This window comes from Fringilla coelebs (genome assembly GCF_963513975.1).
Source record: "Fringilla coelebs genome assembly, chromosome: 10".
NCBI classification, from domain to species: Eukaryota; Metazoa; Chordata; class Aves; order Passeriformes; family Fringillidae; genus Fringilla; species Fringilla coelebs.
In genome coordinates this window covers 4,735,694-4,745,184 of record NC_140036.1, presented here as the reverse complement: position 1 = coordinate 4,745,184, position 9,491 = coordinate 4,735,694, and positions in this window count along the sequence as shown.

Genomic DNA, 9,491 nt, shown 5'->3' with positions numbered 1-9,491 from the left:
GGGAGCTGCAGGTGATGTTCCCGAGGCTGGTCCCTCCAGGAGAGATGCTGGCTGTCACTCAGCCCTCTGTGAGTGGCTCTGCCTCCTATCTCTGGGGCTGCAGAACAGGGAGTCCCGGGCTGGTGTCCAGCTGGGATGCCAGCAGCTCTGGACGGGCTGTTCACAGAGCCATTCCTCCCGGGCTGCCGCTGCCACGCTCTTGTGAAATGTCCTGGCTGCAGCAAGGATCAGGGCTGGCTCTGGGGCTGCAGGAGGCAGGGAGAGGCTGGTTGCCTGAGGAGCAAAGACAACACCAAATCCTGCTCTTTCAGCCCCTCTGTGCCCACGACCTGGGAGGAGGATGCCCCGTGTCTTACATCAATAGTTATTTTCCCAAGGATGTGTCTCTGGACCACAGCAGGGCACTGCTCCATGAAAACCCAGAAACTTTGTCCATCTGGATGGCACCAACTGCATTCAAGTGCCAGAGAGCTGCTGCCTGTGCCCACCTCTCTGATGGGCTCTGTCCACACCAGGCTGTGATCTTTCCCCTCTAGGTTCCTCTGAGCCCCAGGTTTGCATCATATCCTTGGTATCTCTTCTGGGAGTTTTCCAGGCTGACAGGACAAGTTGATGTGTCTGTTCTTGGGTCTTCCCCAGCATTTTGGAGGGGCAGCAGCTGCTGCCAGTGCCAGCACCAGCAACCTCTGCAGGAATTAATTTTCCTTAATTTGGGTGAGCGAGGAACCCTCTTCCTGATGCATGGATGGAGCAGGCAAGATCTGCACTGCTGTTTGTGGCAGCAGAGGGGAACTGGCTGAGTCTTAATTCCTCGTGGCATCTTCCCATCCCTCTGCAGCTGCTGTTTGTGCCTAGGCTGGGTTTGAGCAGACATGGTTCATCTGAGAGCAAACCTCCTGGTGGGACTGGGAAAGGGGACGAGCCTCCAGGTGCCTTCTGTGGGCATCAAGAGCCCACAGAGAGGGCAGCTCGCATCCCTGGAAGACCCCAAACACCAGGGCCTCTGGGGATGGGAGGAGGCACAGCCTGAGTCATGCGGGAGAGGAACTGCTGCTGTGCTCCACCTATCTCAGTTATGTTCCATCCCCTGCCCCGCTCGCCCTAGCAGGGGAGCAGGCAACAAACCATGAGTCAGGCATTGTCCAGAGGGTCTCCAGGGGACAGACATCATCTATCATCTTTCCTTGGCTATCTCCTCAACAACTGCATCCTACAGCTGGCCTGGCGGCCTCTCCTCCTGTTTTGTTTGCTTCCTCCTGGCTGCAGACTGCTGCCGCTGCCAGGGGAGCATCCACGGTGCCTCTCAGTCTATTCTACCTAAATTTAAACCACTATTTTTATCTTTCCAGGCTCATTGTGTTTCAGATTTGGTATAAAAAAGCCACGTGAGGAAAGCTGTTGTCTGATGTTTGGTGCCTTGGTGATGAGGACCTCGGGCTGGGAATTGCCACTGAGTGTCCTGAGTGTGAGGGGCAGGGTTGTGTTTCCTACAGACATTCCCCAAAGGAGCAGGGAGGAGGCAGGAGCAGGATGGGATGTCCCATTTCTCTTCCCAGCTGAGTGTTTCCAGTCAAGAGGCTCCTTCAGCAGCATGTCAACACAGAGATAACAGAGGTGGGCACATTTCAGGAAGCGGTTCCCAGAAGTGGGCTGACATTTCTCGCTGGTGTGACCTGGTGACTTTTCCAGAAGAAGGAAAAGCAAAGCCAGAGGTCAAACACAGGAACAGGCATTGAGGAAATGATCCCTTGCTGAAATTATTGAACTCCTGTGGATGAAAAGACATTGAACATGTCTTTGGGTGTGAGTCAGAGCTTTTCCCTTCATGGTGCTGAGGGGACCACTGGGCTGTGGGGTTCCTGGGGTGTCAGGGATGCTGGAGTCTGAATGGGGTGAGGACTTTGGTGGCTCCTCACCAGAAGCAGGGCAGTGCTTGGGATGGGGTGGCTGGGCAGCCCCACTGAAATCACCCCACAGGCTGTTTGTGAAGAACTCAGCTGGCCCCAAAAGGTGTGGTGGTGTCCATGCAGCTTCCCATTGTTCTGGATAGACAGTGCCCACCCCTGCCAGCTGAAGCCAATTCTCCTTAACTCCAGCTGATGGGAGATCTGAAGAAGGGAGGGAGCTGAAGGATGACTGAGCAATTCCAAATGCTGACCAAACTCCCCCAGTGGCCTCTACCCCCCACCCCTATGGCAGTGCTGCGTGGTCCTCCCTTCAGCTGAGTAGCTCAGGGGAGTTCCTTCTCTAAAGAACAGCAGGTGCTGTCCCCCTCCTTTTACTCAGGGTGTGGGGAAACTTTAAAATGCCTCCTCCAAGGGAAAGCAGGCAGCTTATTCTGTGAGCTGGCAGCTCTTGAAATGATTGATTCTGGGAGAGCTTCAGGGGGCCACCGTTGACCACATCCTTTTTACACTGGGGTGTATCTCCCCTTACAGCTCTGTGCTGGCATGTCAAAGAGAGCTGGAGTGGGGTCTCTGTGAGCTCAGCTGTGCCCCTTGCTCTGGAATTCAAACCTTATGACAGATCTGACTGTCAGCTGTCAGATACAGACGAGGAACAAAACGTTCCTGATTCAAAACAAGTGATGTCTAAGGTAGGTGAAGTCAAGCCCATCAGGAAGATGGGTGGTCAAGGGAGTTCTGGGTGGGAGAGCTGTCATGGCTGTCAGAACCATTCACTGATTTCCCTGTGAAAATAAACACCTGCCTCATGTTTTAGGGTGAGGCTGAGCAGTCTCTCAGTCCCTCTCTCACTCACCTGGCGGGTGGCCCTGAAGTGGCTCAGGGCAAAACGTGTGTCACGGGAGCTGGCAGCTCCTCACCACACCTGCTCCCTGCTCCAGGCCCATTCCCTCGTGTGACCTGGCTCCTTGCTGTCCTCTGGGAGCAGCCAGGCTGCCCTGCTGACATTGCAGTGCTGGTGCCCTGAGCAGGGTCTGTGTGGGCTGGGGATGTGGTGCTGAGTGGCTCCTTCCAGCAGCCCATCCCCAGCACAATCAGGGGGACACGAGCTGTGGGGTGGGCTGGGAGCTGAAGCATCGCCTCCATCGGGATGTTGGAATCACACAATGGTTTGGGAAGGGACATTAAACCCATCCAGTCCCACCCCTGCCATGGGCAAGGACACCTTCCACTGTCCCAGGGTGATCCAAACCCTGTCCAGCCTGGCTTGGGCACTGCCAGGGATGGGGCAGCCAGGTCTAACCACTCTCACAGGGAAGGATTTCTCCCAGTATCCCACCCAGCCCTGCCCTCTCTCAGTCCCAAGCTGTTCCCACTCCCAAAGGAGAAGAGGGAAGAGAGGTTCCTCTTTCCAACATGTTTGACTGGAATACTTTGATTTTTTTTTTTTTTTCTGTTTGTGTTAAAAATTGTTTCCAAAGAGGAAGGAAGAAAGGGACACCTTTTGTTTCAAACCCAAAGCCTTTCACAATAATTTAGAATGTGGGGGGAGGATGAGGGGAGGAAGATGTTTCAGAGTCCTCAGCCCATTCTTGAGAGGAAACAGCAGCAGATTATTTTGCTCAGGAATAATTGCTTATGAATGCAAGCTAATCACAGAGTGCTAAAAAAGGCATGATCTAAAGGAAATGTTTTGAAATTGTGAAAGGGTAACGCTGCAGCCAACCTGAGACTGCAACTTTCTTCTGCTGATGAAGCTTTTCAAGAACAGAGTTTTTGTCTGGATTGGGGATGGGAGGGGTGGGAGGTTCCTTGAGTTCTCCAGGTGTGAGAAACCTGAGACTACAACAGAGAAGCGCTCAGATTTCTCAGCTGTTACCTGTTTTCCTTCCATTTCTTTATGGAAAACTGACAGGGGTTTTGGCTTCCCTCCAGTGCTCCTCCTGTGCCCTGGACGTGGGTCCACAGGGATGTGCTCCCCCCCAGCCCACAGAGGAGATGCAAAGAGGCCTCCTCCACCTGTCAGATAGAAACCAAGAGCTTTAAAACCATCACCTATTCTGTGATATGTCACATTTCAGTGCTGCTTTTCTCCTAATTTGTTGGCCTTCCCCCAAGCTCTTACAGCTCCTCAGTCCAGAACACATCCCACTGCCTTGCCCTCCCTTTCCCACACTGAAAGAGGTGTTTCCATGAGCTGTGTCCATGGGGACTGCTTGGATGGCTCTCCTTACCCCTGGATGGGGTGACTGGATGGCTCTCCGCTGCTCCTGCAAGTGGCTCCATGGATCCCTCCTGCTGAAGTGGGAAGGGCCAGAGAAGGATGGAAACTGTGATGGGATGGATCAGCAGAAACAAAATGTCATTTCCATTGGAAAATATTTCAAGGTGTTGCAGCCTTTCAAGATGAAACAAAAATCTTCCTCTGCAAGATGTCGATTCCAGCCATTGTTCCAGCTGGACTTGCCCGTTCCAAGGAAAACAAATTTCACTTGCAATGGCTCACGCCGATAGCAGCTCAAAATCAGCTCTTCCCTGCCCGCTCCCAGAGCTTGGAGAGGCCCTTATGATCCAAAAATCCCTTTCCCTGTTTTGATTCCAGCTGCTCCAAACAGAAAGCTCCCAGCAGTTTTTGTCTGGTGGATGCTGCAGTTTTCCATCCCGCCCTGGGCAACGCCCGCGTTCTCCCCTGGGAATGACGCCCGGGATGGAGCCAGAGCTGCCAGCTCCAAGGTATGGCCAAGCCTCCACCTTAATCTGGGGGTTTGAGCTGTAAATCCCCGAGCTGGAGGGAGTCCCGTGGGAAGAGACCCCCTCCAGAGGTGTTTTGTGTGGGGATGTAAAGTCGTGGTGGCAGCGGTCAGTGTTTCCTCCTTGGAAAACCTCAGGGGAGGATTCCAGGGATCCAGGTGCTCTGGGCATTCAGAAACAGATCTGCCAAACCTGATTCCCAGCTGGGCTCTGCTAAACCCGCCTCAGCAGGGCTTGGTGGCTGCCAAAGCCCAGCACCTTGCTCAGAGCCAGGCAGAGTGGGTTTCAGGGCTCTGTCCCAGGGTGTGCTGAGGAGTTTGGAGCCTGGAATCCAGGCTGGCTGATGGAGGGGGGTGGCCCTTCCCTGGTGACAGCCAAACCATGAAGTGACACCCCCCAGCAACAGGGAGAGCTGCAAGGTTTCCAACCAAACAAGGAGTTTTTGTGAAACTTCTGAGCGGCTGAAAAACAAAATAGGGGAAAAAAAAAAAAGAAAAAGAGATGATTATACAACTTTGTTGGCACTCCTGTTGCCATCATCGTTAAATAAGTCAATATATAGTATAATAAAAATATTTTCCTGCCTGTTAGTGGAGACTGAAGCATTTTCCTTGCAAACACATAACTCTCATTCCATATTTAACAATGCCCAGAGCTTCAGGACTTGCAGCAGTGTGAGTGCAGTCAGAGCCAGAGATATTAGGAATGAGATGTGCTGAATTCACTCTCACTTATCCTCTTTTTATTGAATTTAACCTTTTTTTCCAGAGGGAAGCCTACAAGCATCCAAAGTTTGTGGTTTTACTGTCCTTAGAACGGCTTCAGGAGGGATCAGATCAGAGCTGTGATCTTTGCACAGCGCTTGGATGTCCTGTAATGGAGCAAGAGCCATTAAAGCTTTTGGATATTTTTCTTTTTTTAGTTTAATTTCCATTCAGTGGTGGCTGCCAGAGCACTCTGAGGTCTTTTAAATGAGGAAAAACAGCTAAAGAAAATAATTTCCAAGTTGAAGGGCCACAGAGGCTGTGGCTGCCCCATCCCTGCAAGGCCAGGTCGGACAGACCTCGGAGCAGCCTGGTCTGGTGGAAGGGGCAGGGGGTGGCACTGGGTGGGCTTTGAACCCCCTCCCCACCCTGACCATGCTGTGATCCCACCATACCCCCACCAAGGATCAGCTCCTGGAGGAAGGGAAGGTTTCCAGGGGGAAGTGACCATGTTCAAAACCAGAGACCATCCCCACCCTCCTGGCCCTTCCTGGGCTGTCTGTGGGGACTCTGTGCTCACATCAGCGTGTCAGAGAGCAGAGACTCCTCGCCCACAGTGAATTAGAGGGTGTCACAGGGTGACACATCTCACACCTGAGCTCTCTGTCCTGTCCTGGGATGGCAGTGCAGCTGGATCACACCTGGCTGGGAGCAGGTGATGCTGAGATGTCCCCCCCTCCTTGCCTGGGCTGGGATCAGCCCCTTTGGACAGGACCATCCTCGAGCTGCTCAGGGTCTGATGCAGCCTCACATCTCACCCCTCGCAGCTCTGCAGACCTGCAGGGATTCAGGACACTGGGATTTGCAGGATTTGCTGCTGCTGGATGCATCAGCTTTGCCCTGCAACCCATTTTGAGGCAGAGGAGAGCCTGGAAAAGTCTGTCTCTCCAGGGTGTGAGTCCATGGAGATGTGGAGGTTAGGGAATTTTACATAAATATTTGACTCTACCTTTTCAGGCAGCAGAATCCTCGCTTAGGGGCACTGTTCCTGAAATATTTACCAGCCGTGCAGTTTATTGGCAGTGGGCAGAAGCAATTTAGATTGTCTCATGGTGATCACTTGAAGCAAACTCAAGGAAATGCAATCCTGCTTTGAATGGCCCTGCCAGATCCTTGTCTGCCTCCTTTAATTGCTTTTCCTACGGGATACTGATGCTTTAGATTGCAAATCCTCCCAGGCAAAGACTGTCTCTGGTGTGCAGAACACATCCTGCAGGGAAGGCCGGGGCTCTGGCTTGGCTGCAGACACCTGGCTGTCTGAAACACTGTGCTCAGAGAGTGCCAGGAGGGTGGGGATGGTCTCTGTGCTTTTGGGGTCCTGTGGGTGCTGGGTGACCCCTGGAATTCACAGCAGCCCCACGGCGGCGAGGGACGCGCGTCATCGTCCGTCCTTCCAGCTGCCCTGGCGTATGGCACAACACGGGAGGCAAGGTGTGCCATAAATTATCTTAATTCCAATCTCCCACCTTCAGCCAGCCAGAAGAGTTTCTCCTCTGGAATGTCCTGAGCTAAAGGCCCCACACGTGACACCTTGGGGCTGGCATCTCCAGAAGATTTTGGGGAGAAAGGAGAGGTGGGAAAGGTGTCGTGGACAAAGGAGAGTTGGCTCTCCCACCAAAGTAATCCACCCCCCAGGTCATCTCCAGTTTAACTGAAGAGCCTCTGGTATTATTAATATTACTATTCATATGCACATTAATATTCATAATTATATTCATATTCATAAGTATTTAACTGAAGAGCCTCATGGGATTGTCCTAACTGATGCTGAAACTCAAGAATAAACAGGAGTTACTTGGAACAGAAAAAGCAGAGGAAAGGAAAGTGGTTTTAAGAGACACAAAGCACCAGCAGGCAGGGCTCATTTAGCAGCATTTCCTCCATTTCTCTGTGAGCTCTTAAAAGAGAAGGAACTCCTGCTGTCCTCTCTGCTCTTCCTAAAGTCTCAGCCTGCCAAAATCACAGCCTCCACAGCCTCCCTGCAGGCACAGCCTGGCAAAACCTGCCTTCCCCTTTATTCCTCCAGAACGCACCTTGCTTCTGCTGCCGCCCTGCAAGAGGTTTGCTCGCCTGGCTCTGGCTTTGGGATGAGCTGCTTGAGGTGTTCATTAGTCACCCCATGGGAGGGAAGGTCTCACCCTGACACGCAGCTCTGCCGTCACCCCCGCAGGAGCTCCCTGCCCTCCATCCCACCTTGACCTCACTCCCAGTCCTGGGTGTAGCTCTGGCCGCCCTGCAGGGCTGCTGGTGGCCTCAGATGGAGGACAGGCAATGTCACCTCCTGCTCTGGGGCTCAGCTGTGGGTTGTCCCAAAAGCAAATCCCCTCTGGGCCTCTGCAGCGTGGGGACAGCGGTGTGCCCTGCCCAGGGGTGCTGGTGAATCCCCTGCCCCTCGCTCTCCGTGCCCAGGACAGAGGGGCTGTGAGCCAGCCTAGCCTGTTCTTCAGGTACAGCTGTGCCCTCCCCTGAGCACTATTCCTGCTCCAAATGCACAGTGCTGGCAGACCAAACCCAGCTCTGTCATTCCCAGCCACGGGGACCGGCAGGAACCACCGGTGCCACTCAGTCCTTGTTCCCCCCTGTGCCACACCACCAGCCCTGCAGAATAAATGGGTGGGGTGGGTGTGCTGCTCTGCACCCCCAGGGGCTGGCTCTGGTGGCATGGAGGGGGCTCTACATCCACATTGCCAGCACAGTGTTTGTACTTGCAATTCTGAAACCTCCTGGGAGCCCGAGGGCTCCGTGTTTGCTTCCCCAGCAAATTGATTTCCATTCAGTGGCAGCTGTCAGAGCCCTCAGAGGCCTTCTAGAGGCAGCAGAACAGCTAAAGAAAATAATTTCCAAGTTTCAAGTTCAGGGAAGCTGTGGCTGTCCCATCCCTGGAAGTGCCCAAGGCCAGGCTGGACAGGGCTTGGAGAAACCTGCTGCAGTGGAAGGTGTCCCTGCCCACGGCAGGGGGTGGGACTGGATGAGTTTGAAGGTGCTTCCAACCCAAACCTTTCCATGATTTCTGTGTTTTTAAAGTTTAATTGAGCAGGACAGGTTGGAGATACCATGCAGGAAAAGTGAGGTGCTTCAGTCCCTGCCAGACTGAAGGTGGGTGGTGCAGCAGAGTGAGCCTTGCCCTCAAACAGGGATCAGCCCAGCACTCAGTGAAACTGAGGAGGGGAACGTGGCAAAAGAGTCTTCTCTTCACTCAGGGTCTGTTAGAAGCAGTTTGACCCAATCACCTCCCCAGCAGAAGGAAAGTGGCTTCAGAGAGCTCTGGTGTGCTGTGGATAAGGTGAGCACCCCACAGAGGGACCTGCCTTAGTTCCTGCACTGCTGCACTGGGGGAAGTCCTCTCATGCATGGTGGGCATGTTCCACATGGAGACAAACCATTCCACTTGTCCTGGATGAGGGAAGGGGCTGGGTTGGAGGGTGAGCTGCTGGGTACATGGAGAGCTGATGATTCCCTGTCAGTCAGCAGCATGAGGGGTTCTCCTTCCCCTGAATCCTCGCCAGGGGAGTGTGACCACTGGAGGAGGAGCATGAAGCACAGCCCAGGAACCCTGGGAAACAAATCAAACCCTGTGAAACAAATCAAACCCTGCCATGCAGGGTCTCTCCTGCCAGGCCCTTTAACATCAACCCCATCGCCCTGACCAAGCATGATCAGAAGAATGTGAAACCAAACTCTCCGCCATAAATCACTTCCCTCCCGTGCACTCATCTTCAGGATGAGCCACTCCTTGCCAAGAAAGTCAAATGCAGTAGAGAATCCTCAAAAAGTGGCCAGAGACCCCCCTTTTCTCACGTGCAGCTCCTTTTGTTAACTCCTGTTGCACAATCTCAAGCCCATCATTTAAAAGCAGTGCTGGTGTAGGAAAGCTGGAGATGAACATGTGTCCAAGGGCTGGAGTTTCTCTTCCAGCAGGATAAAAGCATGGGAGATGTCAGCAGTGCTCTCTGATGGTCAGAGATGACTGGGCTTTAGACTCAGATTGCCAGCTTTGACTGTGTTAGGATGGTATTTCAGCTGCCATGGCTTGGGCAGTGCTCCCTGCTCGGGAAAAACGGGGAGCTCCTCC